Source organism: Lynx rufus, unplaced genomic scaffold, assembly GCF_022079265.1.
Source record: "Lynx rufus isolate CCGP_SWC_20201006 ecotype Redwood Valley unplaced genomic scaffold, mLynRuf1.p SCAF_27, whole genome shotgun sequence".
Lineage (NCBI taxonomy): Eukaryota > Metazoa > Chordata > Mammalia > Carnivora > Felidae > Lynx > Lynx rufus.
In genome coordinates, this window is record NW_025814842.1 from 10,686,247 (window position 1) to 10,703,446 (window position 17,200).

The 17,200-nt window shown below is 51.8% G+C and overlaps 1 long non-coding RNA gene across 2 annotated transcripts in view; it reads right to left on the reverse strand.

Annotated features, from left to right (window-relative positions):
• Nucleotides 1-9,833: 9,833 nt before the first annotated feature.
• LOC124519375 (uncharacterized) overlaps nucleotides 9,834-17,200 on the reverse strand; it is a 38,464-nt gene continuing 31,097 nt past the window's right edge. For both annotated transcript variants that reach the window (XR_006964088.1, XR_006964089.1), the window contains exon 3: nucleotides 9,834-9,949. This is a non-coding gene — a long non-coding RNA (uncharacterized LOC124519375). The remainder of the gene's footprint in view (nucleotides 9,950-17,200) is intronic.

Sequence of the window (17,200 nt, forward strand, 5' to 3'; positions counted from 1 at the left end):
GGCCTTTTTAAATAAGTAAAAAAAAAAAAAAAAAAAAAGTATTGCCCTTGCTCATAACTTCTGCGTAGTCTCATTTGGAATTAACAGCTGTCACTGAGGCGAGGCCAGGAAACCTGGCTCAGGCAGCCTGCCAAGGTCCCCCCTTCCTTTGCCAAAGCAAAGGCGGTGTCCCTGACTGCTGGGCCGTGGTGTCTGGGGACTGACTTCACTCATTTCTCTGCGTGACCTCCAGATGACGTGTCCTGGGAGGCCAAGTGCCAGACTGAGCCCCTGGCCTCGGGGCCACAAGGTGGTAGGGGGCTGCCTGAGCTCCAGGAAGAGGTGAAGTCCAAAGTGTGAACTGTGATCAAGTGTGGAATCTCCGTGGCTGCAGAGAAGGCACCTTGGCAGAGGTGCTCTGGGTTGGACCTGGAGGGGTGGGGTGGCTTTTTGATGGAGCTCAGGGCATTTGAGCAGCAGAGGGATGGGTCACAGCTGTGTCTCGGAAAGGCCACTTTGGTGGCAGGTGGGAAGGTGAAGGAAGGGGTGAGACTGGAGGCAGAAGGGGTGGGGGGTTGAGAGGGCCTGGCCCTGGGCAGCTAATGGGGGAGGCAGGGCGGCCTCCCCTGGCTCCGAATCAAGAACCATCCGTGATGCTGAGACTTAGAGAGCGAGGCTGGGGTTGGCAAGGCAGAGCGGAACACGTGGGGCAGGACGGCGTTCTGGGAGAGCCCCTTGTGCCAAGGGCAGGGGGGCTGTGCCAAGCGAGACCTTGGGTGTTCCAGGAACAAGGTGTGGCTGGAGGTGAGACCAGGGATTCCTGGGGACACTCCCCAGACAGGGCCCTGCACTCGGAGCCAGACTGAAGGGGGGAATGAGGCAAAGCTGTGCACCCCAGGGCCAGTCTGCATCCCTTTCCTCCCTGGCCTTGTGGAAGTGTGGAAGGCCCTGGGGGCCAGGCCCCGGGAGGCTTGGCTTGGAGGGAGGGGGCAGCCACGGGGGGGAGGTGGGGTAGAAGCTGGGAGACCACGCGGAGGCTCCTGTAGTTGTTCCAAGAAGAGCTGGCCGAGGTTCCAGCCAGGTGGAGAACAACAAGGAGGTCAGCCAACAGGACTTGGAAGTCAATTGGACAGAAGTGCTGGGGCACGAAAGGGTCAGGGTGACCGCAGGGTCTAGCCAAGGGCCAGAGCCAGGCCTTTGACTTGGAGGAACCGAGTCCTGAGTCAGCTAATTACATGATCAAAACAGGCCAGAAGCTTCTGCCAACCCATGGGGTCAGTGAGGTGCCCAGATGGGGAGGGAAGGCCCCGTCCCAGCCTTCCGGACTCAGCTTCCTTCTGGAAAGACGCAAGAAGCCAGAAGCCACAAGGTTGGCAGGCGGTGCCCGCACTGTTCCTCTGGCGGCTGCCGCCACCACTTTGCAGTGTCCCCAGGACCCACCAGAGCGCTCCACTGTCCACCCTCAGACCCCTGCCCCTTTCAAATCTCCAGGATCAGGGCAGGGGCGCCCCCCCCATATCCACCACCACCCTCGAGGCAGAAACTATGAAATCGAGGATAACCTTGCAGCTGCCACCTTGCCTTCAGACCCCGCTCCTGGGGGCCGTCCTCCCCCATCTAATCCCGTCTCCCCGGATTAGGCGCCGCCGGTGCTTTTCCTGCCCCGCCCCCGCCCCACCCGCACCGAGCGCAAACCTCTGGGCCGGCGGGGCGGTTCGGGCTCTTCCCCTCCCACCCCCTCCCCTGCCTCTCACCCCACAGTCCGTCCCCTTCCTTCTCCACCGGGGCCACCGAGCACGAGCGGCTTCCGCCCGGACACCCGCCTCCCCGGGCGCCCCCGCAGCGCGCCCGGGCCGGCTGGCGCCTCTCGGTCGCCTAGAGACGAGCCGCCGCCCCCGCCCAGACCCGCGGCCACGGCCGGAAGTGGCTCCTGCCCGGCGGGGGGTGGAGCGCCCGGTGAGGGCCCGGGAACCCCAGCGCTGCGGCCTGCGGGGCCTCCGCCATCTGTCTGCTTCCACTCCCGCTGTGCAGGCGCGTGCACCTAATCGGGTTGTGCAGCAAAACCCCGCGCCTCGGCCCGACCTCACTGCACGAAAGCAGAAGGGGGGACCCCCACCCCCAGGGCAGCCTTTGCACCAAGAGGTGGCCTACGTCGGTTTCACCTCCTGTCTCGGGAGCTCTGCGCTCTGGGCCGCTTGGCCGGCCGGCCGCCCCCTCGCTTTGCCCACGGTGCCCAGTGCCGGCCCAGCCCGGATCCGTTGGGGATGCCTTCCTAGTTCCCACAAGCAGGCCTGCTTCCTGCAGAAGAACCCAGATGCTGTTTATGCAACCTCTCCAGAATCTCAGAGTACTGTACTTTTTAAAGTGATTTGATTCAAAGCACTCATTCTTTAATTAAAGTTCATTTAGCTGCCATCTGTCTGGGTTCAAAATGGCTTCGTGTTTTGCAACTCTAAATGAGGATTGTTATTGGATTTGTAAACACATCCACCAAAAAAAAAAAAAATCACAAAACATTTTCAGAAGTAATAAATGAGGAATGTGCAGAAGGAGTGTTACGAGCTGCATCTTAAACGTTCTAATTGCTGGGGAATGTATTCTGGTGGGTACATAATCATTTTATATACAAATCTTTGTACAAAAATCTGGTATCAGTGAAAAGATCAAGATTGTAGAAAATGCCGGAATTATATCTGACTGAAAACAGTAATAAAGCAATAATCAGCGCAGGGACAAAGCTAGGGCGAGGCGGGAGGGGAGGGGAAGGAGGGGCGGCTCTCCAGCACCTGTTCCCCCTGCAGCCTTCCTCCCTCACCGCCCAGGTGCCTCCCTTCTGCTAAGAAGAGGGTGATCCTGAGCTCCAGGGGCAGAGGCTTTGCTAGAATCCTGCAAAGGATCTTCTCTTAAGCAGTCAGAGCTTTACAGGGCACCTGGCTGGGTCAGTCGGTAGAGCACGTGACTCTTGATCTCAAAGTCACGAGTTCAAGCCCCACTCTGGGTACAGAGATAACTTAAAAATAAAAAGCTTATTAAGGGATGTCTACTGAACCACAAGGTGTCTCACCTAGCCCAGCCAGGATGGAGAGGGACAGTAGCCCTTCACTTATTTTAATTTTGTGGTGCCATATGGAGTGGCTCAGTGAAAGGGCTCTTTGGGGAAAAAATATTCTTCACTGTGGAAACGGAGGCACAAGGTCAGTGGAGGGGCAGGGCGGCGGCTCTCAGAATGTACCATTCCTGTTGGCAACGTCCCGGGTGATGTCTGAGGGTACGAGGTGGGGATGTGGGAAGAAGCTGAGATGTGGATCCAAACAGGACCCAACGGGGGCACCTGGGTGGCTCGGTCGGTTAAGCGACTGACTCGTGCCATTGGCAAGACTTAACAGGTCATGATCTCACAGCTCGTGGGTTCGAGCCCCGCATCAGGCTCTGTGCTGAGGGCGCAGAGCCTGCCTGGGACTCTGTCTCCCTCCCTCTCTATCCCTCCCCCAGTTGCCCTCTCCCTCAAAATAAATAAAAATAAATAAAACAAAACCAGGACCCAGTGACCCTCAGACTCTCTGCATGATTTCGCCTCTGCCTCGTGCTTCTCAGATGCCATCTTCAGGGCTGTCTGCGCTGTGCCGCCTTTCCCGCCTTTCCCTCACGTGGGGTTGGGGGGCTCCTTCTTCCATTTCCTCACGCGGCCCCCTCCCTTTCTTCCCAACTCAGCATGGCACCTCCTCCCGGGTTTACCTGTCACCGAAATGTGCCCTCCTCAAAAGGCCTTTCCAGAACACCCAGTCCAAAGCAGATTGCCCCCACCCCACGATTTTTAAAATTCATTTATTTTTTTTTTAATGTTTATTTGTGAGATAGAGACACAGACACGAGCGGGGGGAGGGGCAGAGAGAGAGGGAGACAGAATCCAAAGCAAGTTCTGGGCTCCGAGCTGTCAGCACGGAGCCCGACGCGGGGCTTGAACCCACGAACTGTGAGATCATGACCTGAGCTGAAGTCGGACGCTTAACCGACTGAGCCGCCTGGGTGCCCCCACCCCTGCCTTAAGCTTTATGATGGCGGGGACGGTGTACCCTGGTACTTAGCCCAGAGCCCGGGACGGGAGTACTGCTCGCTGTGGCCTCAGGGATTCATGAATCAATCACACCCATCTGCACAAGGAGCAGAGAACGCATGATCCCTTAGCCCTAAGTCCTCCTACGTGACTCCAGTGACCTCGCCCCCACCTTACCTCCACCTCCGGAATCCATTACGGGGGAACCATGACCGGTGCCTCTGCCTGTTCTGCCATGAAAGCTCGCTTTCTTGATTTCTGGCCAGGTGTTTGCACTCCAGAGGCCCGAGATTTCGACACTGATGTCCCTGAAACAGCTCACCTGAGATGCAGGTGATGGGACTTAGGAGGGACACGAGGTGCCAGAAGAGGTACCAAAAGCACTCTGCCTTGCTTACGCTTGTTTCTTTATTTTTGGAGAGAGAGAGAGAGAACATGCGCACACACACTTGAGCAGGGGAGGGGCAGAGGGAGAGGGAGAGAGAGAGAGAGGGAGACAGAGAATCTTAAGCAGGCTCCACACTCGGAGCAGAGCCTGAAGTGGGGCTCAATCCCAGGGCGGTGAGATCATGACCCGAGCTGATATTAAGAGTCAGACCATTAAATGACTGAGCCACTCAGGTGCCCCGCCTTGGATGCAACTTCTGCAAAAATCATCAAAACATCAAAAATACACTAAATGTTACAACGTCACAGCCTAACGTCAAGCAAGATTTTGCGTGCACCGTTAATTCTCACAGCCCCGCAAAGTAAACGTTTCTTCGTTTCACAGATGAAGAACCTGAGATTCAGAAAGATCAAGGGTTCGATCCCGGGTGACACGACCGGGAAAAACTGAGCACCAAGCCAGGATTCAAAGCAAAGATTCAAGGCACACCTGGGTGGCTCAGGCAGAGGAGCACGCGGCCCTTGATCTTGGGAGTGTGAGTTCGAGCCCCACACTGGGTGTAGAGATTAATTAAAGAAAAATAAGTAATTTTTTTAATGTTTATTTGTTTTTGAGAGAGAGACACACAGAGCGTGAGTGGCGGAGGGGCAGAGAGAGAAGGAGACACAGAATCTGAGGCGGAGGCTCCAGGCTCTGAGCTGGCAGCACAGAGCCCGATGTGGGTCTCGAGCTCACGAACCACGAGACGTGACCTGAGCCGAAGTCAGGCGCTTAACGGACGGAGCCACCCAGGTGCCTCCAAAATAAACAGATTGTAGAAAAGAATGTTTAGGGGCACTTGGGTGGCTCCGTCCGTTAAGCGTCTCTTGATTTCGGCTCAGGTCATGATCTCGCGGTTTGTGGGTATCAAGCCCTGAGTCACATTATCAGTGCAAAGCCTGCTTGGGATTCTCTCTCTCTACCCCTCCCCCACCCCACCCCCCCAAATAAACAAACAAACTTAAAACAAGTGTTTGAAACGAAACAAAAAGCTAAGATTCAAGCCACCAAGACCACCTCAGGGGGGATCCTGCGCTCAGCTGCCCTTCCCAGTATGGATGGAAAAGCAGCAGGCAACTTCAGGCTCGGGGAAGCTTCTCTTCTGTTACCCCGCCTTTTTTTTAAATTTATTATTATTATTGATTTAAGTAATCTCTACACCCGACGGAGGGGGGGGCTCGAACTCATGACCCCAAGATCAAGGGTCGCATGCTCCTCTGACTGAACCAGCCAGGTGTCCCCTGTTTAAAGAACACAAGTACAGGGCAGGGTGCCTGGGTGGCCCAGTGAGTTAAGCGGCTGACTCTTGATTTCGGCTCAGGTCATGGTTTCACCGTTCGTGGGTTCAAGCCCCGCATCGGGCTCTGCACTGGCAGTGCGGAGCCTGCTGCTTAAGATTCTCTCTCTCTTTCTCTCCCTGCCCCTCCCTGCTCACTCACTCTATCTCTCTCTCAAAAATTAACAAATAGGGGCGCCTGGGTGGCGCAGTCGGTTAAGCGTCCGACTTCAGCCAGGTCACGATCTCGCGGTCCGCGAGTTCGAGCCCCGCGTCGGGCTCTGGGCTGATGGCTCGGAGCCTGGAGCCTGTTCCCGATTCTGTGTCTCCCTCTCTCTCTGCCCCTCCCCCGTTCATGCTCTGTCTCTCTCTCTGTCCCAAAAATAAATAAATGTTGAAAAAAAAATTTAAAAAAAAATAAAAAAATAAAAAAAAAAAATTAACAAATAAAGGGGCGCCTGGGTGGCTCCCTCGGTTAAGCGTCCGACTTCAGCTCAGGTCACGATCTTGCATGTCATGAGTTCGAGCCCCACATCGGGCTCTGTGCTGACAGCTCAGAGACTGGAACCTGCTTCAGATTCTGTGTCTCCCCCTCTCTCTGCCCCTCGCCTGCTTGTGCTCTCCTTCTGTCTCTCAAAAAATGAATAAATGTTAAAAAAAAATTTTTTTTAAATAAACATTAAAAAAACAAGCACACACAGGTACATTGGAAAAGGAAGAAATGGGTACCAGCTAGTTCGGGCTTGCTCAGACCAGACACTGCTCTCAGCCCACAGGAAAGGAACATCAGGAGGCCACAGCTGGAGGGACCAGAGGCACACATACACTCGCACACACACATACACAGTCACACACACACACTCGCACGTACACGGTCACGCACACAGGCACACGCTCACCCACACTTAAAAACTTATTAGAGGAGGTGTCGCAATCCCCAACCACAGTGTAGAGCCCCGCTTGAGGATATTGAGAAAGTGGCTTCTGAAAAAGAAAGTGCAGCACCAAGGAGCTGACCTGAGCCACAGCTCTGAGCATGCTCCACCCCTGCTAATGCTCACCCCTTCCAGCCTCCGCTGCCCCAGGAGGAAATCCACGGGCCTCACCCTGGCACCCGAGGCCCGGCCACCAGCTCCTTCTGTATCTCCCGCTGTGCCTTGAGCTCCAGCCAAAGCAATGTCCTCACTGTCCTCAGAACATTCTAGAGCCTCTTGTACCCCCACACCTCTGCCCAGGCCTTCTGTCTGGCTGGCCCCTTCCCCTTTCCTTTGCTTGACAAGGGGCCGCCCCGCTTTACGATCCAACAGAAAGGTCCTCCCAAGGCCAGCCCAGCCCGGCAGGTGCTCTCAACGCCACGTGCCATTGTCCCCTGAAAAAGATATTGAAGGCCTGGCCTAAAACAGAAGCTCCTAATATCTCCTAAAGATCCTCCAGCTAAAAGAATGTTCTTTTGTTCTCTGCAGGCTTGAAGATGTCACGCTATGAAGTCTCTGAGATACAGGACTTCCTTGCTCAGGAAATCGGCCATCCTTCTTCAAGCCTGCTTTTTTTTCCCCTTTAACCCACCCTACCATGCTGTACTATTTATTTATTTTTTAAGTGTACTTATTTATTTTGAGAGGGAGCACGCGAACGAGAGAGGGGCAGAGAGAGACGGGGGGAGAGAATCCCAAGCAGGCCCCGCAGTGTCAGGCTGGGACCCGACACAGGGCTCAATCTCACGAATCCTGAGATCATGACCTGAGCCAAAATCAGGGGTTGGATACTTAACAGACTGAGCCACCCAGGCACCAACCCCCACAGGACTTGTTTACTTTATAACTGGTGTAACTTCACCCATTTCACCCACCGCCCACCTCTGACAACCGCCTATCTGTTCTCTGTATCCAGGATTTTAGTTCTTTTTTTTTTTTTTTTTAAATGTTTATTTTTGAGAGACAGAGAGAATGTGTGAGCTGTGGTGGGGCAGAGAGAGAGAGGGAGACACAGAATCCGGGGCAGGCTCCAGGCTCTGAGCTGTCAGCACAGAGCCCGACGTGGGGCTCGAACCCACAAACCATGAGATCATGACCTGAGCTAACGCCGGTTGCTTACCCGACTGAGTCACCCAGGCACCCCTAGGACTTTGGTTCTTGAGAGTTTGGGGAGTTTTGTTGTTGTTGTTTTAGATTGTGCATATAAATGAGATCAGATGGTATTTTTCTCTCTCTGATTTATCTCACTTAGCCCAATGCCCTCAAGGTCCATCCATGTTGTCACAAATGCCAGGATTTCCTCCTTTTTTACTGCTGATTAACATTTCATTGTATATACACACCACATTCTCTTTCTTTCTCTCTTCCTTCCTTCCTTTCTTTCTTTTTAGTAATCTCTACGCCCAATGTGGGACTCCAACTCACAACCCCGAGATCAAGAGTCGCGCGCTTCACCCACTGATCCACCCACCCACCCACCCACCCATCGATGGACACTTAGGTTGCTTCCATGTCTCGGCTACTGTGAATAATGCTGCAGTGAACACGGGCTGTCCGCGTCTTTTCAAGTCAGTGTTCTTATTTCCTTCAGAGAAACACCCAGAAGTGGGACTGCCGGATCATATGGTAGATCTATTTTTAATTTTTTGAAGGACTTCCACACTGTTTTCCACAGTGGCTGCACCAATTTGCATTCCCACCGGCGGTGCGCGAGGGGTCCGTTTTCTCCACGCCCCCGCCAACGCTGGCTGCCTTTGGTCTTTTTGATACAAGCCATCCTAACAGGCAGGCGGTGAGAGCTCACTGTGGTTTTGATTTGCATTTCCCTGATGGTGAGCGACGCTGAGCACTTTTTCGCGTACCTGTTGGCCACCTGCGTATCTTCTTTGGAAAAATGTTCTATTCAGATCCTGTGCCCACTTTTTTAATTGGATTTTTTTTTTTTTTTTTTTTTTTTTTTTTGCCTACTGAGTTGTAAGAGTTCTTTATATATTTTGGATATTAACTCCTCATCAGATATACGATTTGCAAATATATTCTCCCATTCAGTAGGTTGCCTCTTGTTTTTTTTTTTTGGTCTCTGACGCTTTGTCCTTCCCCACAAGCTCTCCCTGCTCTACCCTCCGGTGTGGTCCTGTAGTTGGCCAGCTCTGTGGCTGCAGTCTGCTTCTGTCTCCTTTGCTTCTGGGACTTTCTTTTTCTCTTTCTTTTACTCGTGCCCCACCTCCTAACAAGAGATGCTCCTAGGGCACCTCGACAAATATCTATTTTTTATTTTATTACTTTTCGAATGTTTATTCATTTTTGAGAGGGGAGGGAGAGGGGGACGGAGAACCCGAAGCGGGCTCCGTGCCGACAGCAGCGAGGCCGACGCAGGGTTCGAACTCGCAAACCGCAAGATCATGACCTGAGCCGAAGTCAGACAATCAACCGCCTGAGCCATCCAGGCACCCCAAATATATGTTTTTGTTTTTTTTTAAAGAGAGAGAGGCCCCTGGGTGGCTCAGTCGGTTGAGCTTCTGACTCTTGATTTGGACTCAGGTCATGATCCCAGGGTTGTGGGATTGAGCCCTGCCTCAGGCTCCACACTGAGAACGGAACCTGTTCACAGATTCTCTTTCTCTCTGGGGCACCTGGGTGGCCCGGTGGGTTAAGCGTCCAACTTTGGCTCAGGTCATAATCTCACAGTTTGTGAGTTCGAGCCCCACATCAGTCTCTGCGCTGACAGTGCAGAGACTGCTTGGGATTCTCTCTCTCTCCCTCTGTCTGCTTCTCTCTGCCTCCCCCTGGCCAAAAATCAGTAAATAAAAAGATTCTGACTGTGCTCTCTCTCTCTCTCTTTTTTTTTTTTTTTAAATTTTTTTTTCAACGTTTTTATTTATTTTTGGGACAGAGAGAGACAGAGCATGAACGGGGGAGGGGCAGAGAGAGAGGGAGACACAGAATCGGAAACAGGCTCCAGGTTCCGAGCCATCAGCCCAGAGCCTGACGCGGGGCTCAAACTCACGGACCGCGAGATCGTGACCTGGCTGAAGTCGGACGCTTAACCGACTGCGCCACCCAGGCGCCCCTCTCTCTCTCTCAAATAATAAAATAAAATAAAATAAAATGGAGAAAGAGAGATGTTCCCAGTGCTCTGGGTGAGCTCCCACTTGTCACACCCGTTACCTGAGGGGTTTCTCCTCTCCGGGACCTTGGGTGTCCTCAGGGTGTCCTCAGGGCCTCAGCACCTTGGTTCCCTGGATCCAAAGGAAGAGAACGGTTGGAAGAAAATCTGCAAACAGGGAAGGGACTGCAGTGGTTGGGGAGTTCCCTGGTGTGACTTCGGTACGTTTGTGAGACACGGCCTCCTGGGTTGGCTGTCAGGGGCGGGAGGTAGAAGTGACCACGGTGTCTTCCCAAAAGGCCGCGAGCCCACGGGAGAGACAATTCGTTGGCTCATCTGGCCACAAAACAAGCATCAGCCACGTGCTTTGCCATGACCCGGAGCCTCCTGCCTGGGATGGACAAGAAGCAGGTGAAACAGCGGACTCCCAACCGCAAATGCAGCCCAGAGCCGGGAAGGAACGTGAACGGGGTGTAGGGACCAAGGCTGGGGTCTGCCAGGCCAAGAGCACGAGGAAGACAGATCCCCCCGGAAAGAGGAAGCACAGAATGGTCCCTGAGATTGGGCGGGGGGAGGGGGGTGCGGTGCAGGCGAAAGGCCTGCCTTCTTCGAAGGTGGTGAGCGCTGGGTGAAGGGGAGAGGGCCGTGAGGCTAGAGAGGTGAGTAGAGGCGAGACTTCACCGGAAGGCCTGGAGGACACAGCCAGAGTCCATCTGGTCAGGGGAGCAACAGATTGCAATTTATGTTTGGTTTTGTTTTAATTTTTTCATTTAACTTTTATTTATTTATTTATTTATTTATTTATTTATTTATTTATTATTTTTTTAAATGTTTATTTATTTGAGAGAGAGCAGGGCAGGGTCAGAGAGAGAGAGAGGGAGAGAAAGAGAGAATCCCAAGCAGGCTCTGCCCTCAAAGCTCGGACCCGACTTGGGGCTCGAACCCACGCATCGTGCCAGCACGACGGGAGCTGAAATCAAGAGTCGGGTGCTTCACCGACTCAGCCACCCAGGCGCCCGACCCAAAGCACATTTCTTGCAGAGCTTCCTGGGATATCCTGAACTGATTTAAGGGGAACAAAAGAATAAGAACAAACAGCCACTGTCAGGCCAGGAGATAACCTAATCATATCAGGGGCAACAAATCAGTGACAAAACTCCCAGGGCTGATCAACATCAAGATCGACCTGACACACATTCCTGAGTTATCTTTACAGGATCAAAACTCTGGCTTGGGGCGCCTGAGGGGCTCAAGTCAGTTAAGTGTCTGACTCTTGATTTCAGCTCGGGTCACGATCTCATGGTTTGTGGGATCGAGCCCCACATCAGGCTCCGCGCTGATGCAGAACTCTCAAAGTAAATAAATAAACATTTAAAAAAATAAGTAATAAAAATAAATAAAACTCAAGCGTGGTCACAGAATTGGCAAGGCCGACCCTTGCTGGCCCTCGTGCCTTCGACCCTGGACAGACAGATCACCTTAAGACGACCTGCCCTATTTCCCAGCTGAATCCCCCGCTGCACAAGGCCCTTCACGAATCTATATGCATCCCTGACATAAAACTTCCCAGTTCTGTGGTTTGAGGAGACACCACTTTGGGAGACGGTCCCAGGGTCCTCATTTACTTGTCGCAAGTAATACCCTTCCTTTCTTTGGCTTCGTTGTGTCTTTTGGCTTCGATGCCCACCAAGAGGCAGACCCAGTTATGGGTAACACTAGGACGGCAGTTGTAAAGAATAAAACAGAAAATAACAAGTGTTGGTGGGCATGTGTGAGAACTAGAACTTTCATGCATTGCTGGCAGGAATGTAAAATGGTGCAGCCACGAGGGGAAACAAGTTCTCAGAAGGCTAAACATAGAATCATCACATGAGGGGCTCCTGGGTGGCTCGGTCGGTTAAGCGTCTGACTTCGGCTCAGGTCACGATCTCACGGTTCGTGGGTTCGAGCCCCGCGTCGGGCTCCATGCTGATGGCGCAGAGCCCACTTGGGGTCCTCCGTCCCACCCTCTCTGCCCCTCTCCTGCTCGTGCTTTCTCTCAAAAATAAACATTTAAAAATAAATAAATAAATAAACAAACTTAGGGGAAAAAAAGTTAAAAAAAAAAAATCATCATATGACCCGGTGGGATAGTGTTATATAATCAAATATATATATTTCGGCCTTCACCTGCATTCCTGGTACCAACACCTAAAACCCTGGGAACTTTCTGGTAACACTGGAGTTTAGTTAATGAGGTGGCTTTTGGAAAGCCCCTAAGGATGGCCACATCCGACTCCCAGGGAAGGGAGGGGGCTAGAGACTGAATTAATTATCAGTGAAAGCCTTCCTAAACACTGGGGCACATGAGTGGCTCAGTTGGTTGAGCGGCAGACTCTTCATTTCAACTCAGGTCATGATCTCGGTTCGTGAGGTCGAGCCCCACATCTGGCTCCACGCTGACAGTGCACACAGCATGCTTCTGATTCTCTCTCTCCCTTTCTCTCTGCCTCTCCCCCCCACCCCCAACACACTCGCTCTCTCTCAAAATAAATGAATAAACTTAAAAATATGGGGCGCCCAGATGGCTCAGTCAGTTAAGCATCCGACTTCGGCTCAGGTCATGATCTTGCGGTTTGTGAGTTCGAGCCCCGTGTCGGCCTCTGTGCTGATAGCTCGGAGCCTGGAGCCTTGCTTCAGATTCTGTGTCTCCTTCTCTCTCTGCCCCTCCACCACTCATGCTCTGTCTCTCTCTCTCCCAAAAATAAATAAAAACATTTATAAATAGATAGATAGATAGATAGATAGATAGATAGATAGATAAAATCCCGACAGTACGCATTCACAGCCCTTCCAGTTGGTGGACAAGAATGCATCCACATGGGTGGGTGACCTTCCCCAAACTCCACGGGGACAGAAGCTCCTGTGCCTGGACCCTTCTGGACCTCACCCTATGTATCTCTTCACCTGGCTGTTCATTTATGTCCTTAAATATCCTTTGTAATAAATCCAGAAATTTAATAAGTAAACTGTTTTCCCGAGTTCTGTGAGCCACTCTGGCAAATGCCCGAACCCAAGGAGGGGGTCACAGAAACCTCCGATTTATAGCTGGCCCATCAGAAGCGCAGGTGTCTGAACTGGGGGTCGTCCTATAGGACCGAGCCCTCAGCCTGTGGGATCTGATGTTAACTGCGAGTCAATAGTGTCAGCATTGAGTTAAATTGTAGGACATCCTGCCGGCATCTGAGAATTGTTTGGTTTTGGGAAACCCCCTCACATCCGATGAGCGGAAGTGTAGCGTGTTGTAGTCGAGAACAGAGTTGTTCTTCTTACCCAGCAGTACCCACTCTGGGTAGCCGAAAGGCAGAAACAACCCAAGTGCCCACCAGCAGATGAATTGATAAACCAGATATGGCCTCTACAGGGACACAATGGAACATTATTCACCCATAAAAAGGGATGAAGCTCTGATACATGCTTCCACAGGGATGCTCTTTGAAAACACTATGCAGAGGGGCGCCGAGATGGCTCAGTTGAAAGAGCCTGCGACTCTTGATCTCAGGGTGGTGAGTTCAAGCCCCATGTTGGATGTAGAGATTACTTAAATAAATAAAAACTTAAAAAAAAAAAAGTATGCTGAGTGAAAGCAGTCAGACACAAAAGGACAGATTGGGTGTGGTTCCACTTGAATGAGGTATTGAGAACAGGAAAATTCATAGAGACAGTAAGTACATTATAGGTGACCAGGTGCTGGGAGGGGAGGGAAAAGAGGGGAGAATTATTGTTTCAAGCAATTTTTTAACGCTTATTTATTTTTGAGAGAGAGAGAGAGGGAGAGAGAGAGAGGGAGAAAGAGAATGAATTGGGGAGGGGCAGAGAGAGAGGGAGACACAGAATCCGAAGCAGGCTCCAGGCTCCGAGCTGTCAGCACAGAGCCGGATGCGGGGCTCGAACTTGTGAACCGTGAGATCATGACCTGAGCCGAAGTCGGACGCCCAACCGACTGAGCCACCCAGGCGCCCCAAGGGGAGAATTATTGTTTAATGGGTACAGAGTTTCTGTTTGGAATGATGAAAAAGCTCTGGAAACAGGGGCGATGGTTGCATCACATTGTGAATGTATTTCATGCCACTGAGTTGTACTCCTAAATGGTAAATGTTATGTTATCTATATTTTTACCACAATTAAAAAAAAAAAACAAAAACTTTTTTTTTTTTTTTTAAGCATCCTGACTGCTGTGTGGAGGTGAATGGTGGCTCCCCTGGTCATCAAAATCAAATCCCCTCCTTCCATTTTCCCCCGCCATGGGAACATGCTGGGAAAAAAGGGTAGTATTAACAACACCCTGGGTCTGCCCTTCAAAGACTCCCACCTTTGTCTTGTCCTCAGCCCACCAGGAGATCTGAAGCCCCTGGGCACCTAGGTGGGCATCTGAAAGATGCAAGCTTGCCTTGATCAACCCAACCCAGCTGGTCCAGGGAAAGCAAGTCCCCCAGAACACTTCACTGCTCTTGAAGCTCACAGCCACCATTCTGGGGTCACCGGACAAGGCATGGCCGCGTGGAGGGCTTTCAGTTGAGGACAGCAGCACCATGACAGCCAATGCTCCTGGGAGGGAGCCCTCCCAGATCCCCGAGCAGCCACTGGGTACCAGGAAGAGGAAGAGGGCAGGTGCAGGGCCCGGCCGGGACTGAGTAGCTCTCCCTTGGAAGGAGGGAAGTGGAAATTCCATATTCCTGGATCCCGTTTTCATGTCTATATCCTCCGCATGCCATCAGCCAGCCAGCTGCTTAAGGGCTCCTCTCTGAGACTTGGTCTGGCACACAGCAGGGGTATGTGTGGGTGCTTGGGACAAATGTGATGAGTGACTGAGTGCTGGAGGCCACAGATGCCAGCGAGGGAGCCCAGGGAGGCCCAGCCACTGCCCAGGGTGACCCACAGGAAGTTGGTGGCTGAGCCAGGGATTGGCACCGGGTACCTCTCCCAGCCCTGCCCTCTCCCCTGGGGCCTCAGTCTCTGGCCCTCGGGGGTGGGAGGGAAGGAACAGCTGTGGAGTCACACACCGGCTCTCTCTCTCCATGGGGAGTTTTTTCTTTCCTGCCGTCTTCTCTCCTCCCTCTCTTCCCTTTCTGGAACATCTGATTAGAGAACTTTGAAAGCTGAGCCGTCTTAGGATCAGGTTGCCAGATTTAGCAAATAAAAATACAGGATGTTCAGTTAAATGGAAATTTTAGATAAGCGACAAAGAATTCTTTAGTGTAAATCTGTTCCATGTGATATCTGGGTCATAACCCAGTTCGGGAAAATGGCGCCTTCCCCTCCACGGGCTCCCCCTGCACGTGGCCGGGCCGCCCGGCTGAGCCGCTGTTCCTCCCATGGCACACCTTGGACCAAACCCGGAGGCTCTCTGCTAGGTCCCAGCCTGTCTGAGCTTCCGAGAGCAGGAGCAAGCCAGACACCTGCTGCAAGATGTTGCAAAAGAAATGGGGAAACTGTTCAGACAGGGGAGAGAACAGGAAACCCCTGGGGCCACAAGAGAGGAAATCAGTGCGGTGGGAGGGACGGGGGAGGGAGGCGGGTCCACGACAGCAGCCCTGTCGCCCCCACCTCCAACCCCTTGGCTGCACAGGGGCTCAGCACAGAATAGGAGCCATGAAGGCTCCAGGAAGCAAAGAGCCACTGACTAAGAAGACATATGTCACGTCCACAGTCAGCTGCACGACACTGTGATTTGGTCTAGACGCCCGGTTCCTGTGTGCCTCAGCCCTGCTCAGGTGCCTGTACGGTGGGATCCAGCTACAAGCCCAGGTCCTCAGAGCGGGGAAGGTGACTGAGGCCTGTTCCTGAAAAGACGGACCCATCTCTGGGGAGCCCGGGACCAGCGCCCTGTGCCAGAGCCGTGCTAGGTCACAGGCCAGGGCCCTGCCTTGCATCCCCTGGCCCCGGACCCCAGACCCCAGCTTCCCTGTTTCCCTTCTCTGCCGGGCTGCACCTGTGCCTCCGGGCCTCCTGGTGGGGTCCCGATGATCTCCTGAGTATCTGGCCCTCCACACCAAGGCCTGTGCAACAAATCTGAAGCTTGTAGTGTTGGCTCAAACTGCAGAACTATACCGAATATTCCATTTGCTCAGACTGTCCACTCCTAGCTCCCTGCATTATGGGAGGCACCGGCCCAGTCACTGAGGACCGGCTTTGCCTTGAGCTTGAGCTGGTCGAGTGATAACCAGTAATTCCAGAATGCTATTGTACACTTTCTCTTTCTTTCTCTCATACATACTATATAATTATGTATTATATATAAATATATTATACACATGTGTAAATATTATATATATGTGTGGGTATACTCTATAATTATGTATTATATATATTATATATGTGTGTATATTACATACGTATGTATTATATATGTGTGTGTGTATATATATATATAACATGTATTTTAGTATATGTGACTCTTCCTTTTTTTTAAAAGTATTTATTTGGGGCGCCTGGGTGGCTCAGTCGGTTAAGCGGCCGACTTCAGCTCAGGTCATGATCTCGCGGTCCGTGAGTTTGAGCCCCGCGTCGGGCTCTGTGCTGACGGCTCAGAGCCTGGAGCCTGTTTCAGATTCTGTGTCTCCCTCTCTGACCCTCCCCCGTTCATGCTCTGTCTCTCTCTGTCTCAAAAATAAATAAACGTTAAAAAAAAAAGTTTAAAAAAAAATAATAAAAGTATTTATTTAAGTAATCTCTACACCCAATGTGGGGCTTGAACTCACAACCCTGAGATCAAGAGTCACATGCTCTTCTGACTGAGCCAGCCAGCACATCGACTCTTCTTCTCTTTTTATAAGCTTTGTGGACATTATTATAGTGTGTCACAAAATTAATAAATATTTGGTATAATGATGTAAACAGAGTAAAAATAAAAACTTCATCAGCTGTCCTCTACCTCCAGTCTTACCCCTTGCAGTGAACTGTCAATGTTTGTTTGTTTGTTTGTTTTTAGTTTATTTTTATTTTTATTTATTTTTGAGAGAGAGTGCACGAGCAAGGGAGGGGAAGAGAGAGAGGGAGACAGAGGATCCGAAGCAGGCTCCACACTGACAGCAGCTCGATGCGGGGCTCAAACTCCCGAATCGAGAGATCACGACCCGAGCCGAAGCTGGTCACTCAATCAACTGAGCCACCCGGGTGCCCCTAACGGTCAATGTTAACAGTGAGCTATGTGTCCTCCTACATCATCATGCTCATGTAAGTAATCACACACATACACATACACATGACTTTTCTCCCTTTTTTCTTTTAGATGAAAACGGTAACCGGGATCACATTCAAAACCTAAACAGTGGCTTCACTGAGAAATATGTTGCCTCTTTCTCAGGTGACAACAAGCTTAGGGTCACATAGTGCACGGTGCCAT